Raw genomic sequence first — 1,060 nt, 5'->3', positions numbered from 1 at the left:
ATATATATATATATATATATATATATATATATATAGAGAGAGAGAGAGAGAGAGAGAGAAATTTACATATATATACATATATATATTTATTAGATTGGAGCCTGGTGTAGCCATCCGGTTGCACCAGTCCTCAGTCAAATCGTCCAACCCATGCTAGCATGGAAAGCGGACGTTAAAGGATGATGATGATATATATGCATATGTATATATATATATAGATTTACATATATATACATATATATATATGTATATGCATATATACTCATATAAATATACACATGCATACACACATATACATGTATATGTATGAACTTGCATGTTTGTTTATGTATGTATGTATGTATGTATGTATGTGTGTGTGTCAATATAATTAAACAGCTTTTATTATCAAAATGTGTTTACATATAATTTCATAGCCATAACACCTATTTTTGTTTGTTTGCTTTATCGAGGACTATTCCTAGGCACAATTTGGACAAATAGCTACAAAATCCATATTGCGATCCCAAAACCCGTTTAATTTCTCTGTCTAGCCCATTGTGCCGAGTATTTACCCACCAAGTCATGTGAGTAAAACGAGATAGAAAGAAGCTTGTGTGTAAGTCTCTCAGTGGATTGGGTGTATGATTCCAAGATCCACCCATGTTTCATACAGTATTTCACTATGATTTACATTTATATTGCATTTAATATAATGAAGCAGAAGGCTGGCAGAATTGTTAGCATGTAGGGCGAAATGCTTAGCAGCATTTCGTCCATCTTTATGTTCTGAGTTCAAATTCTGGTGAGGTCGACTTTGCTTTTTATCCTTTCAGAGTTGATAAAATAAGTACCGTTGAGCTCTGGGGTTGATGCAATTGACTTAGACTCTTCACTGAAATTGCTGGGCTTGTGCCAAAATTTGAAACCAATATATTATTAAGGTGGCAAAGCTGACAGAGTCATTAGCGTGCTGGGCAAAATGCTTAGCAGCATTTCGTCTATCTTCATGTTCTGAGTTCAAATTCTACTGAGGTCGACTTTGATGATGATGTTGATGACAGTGATGGCGACGATGATG

At 34.4% G+C, this 1,060-nt stretch overlaps 1 protein-coding gene across 2 annotated transcripts in view; it reads right to left on the bottom strand.

The window, feature by feature from the left end:
- LOC106881582 (probable serine/threonine-protein kinase DDB_G0267686) overlaps positions 1-1,060 on the bottom strand; it is a 12,726-nt gene that overhangs the window by 4,499 nt on the left and 7,167 nt on the right. The gene's annotated exons all lie outside the window — the stretch shown is intronic.

Source organism: Octopus bimaculoides, chromosome 26 (assembly GCF_001194135.2).
Source record: "Octopus bimaculoides isolate UCB-OBI-ISO-001 chromosome 26, ASM119413v2, whole genome shotgun sequence".
In the NCBI taxonomy this organism is placed as follows: domain Eukaryota; kingdom Metazoa; phylum Mollusca; class Cephalopoda; order Octopoda; family Octopodidae; genus Octopus; species Octopus bimaculoides.
The sequence above is the reverse complement of the archived record's forward strand: the minus strand, read 5'-3'. Positions and strand labels throughout refer to the sequence as shown.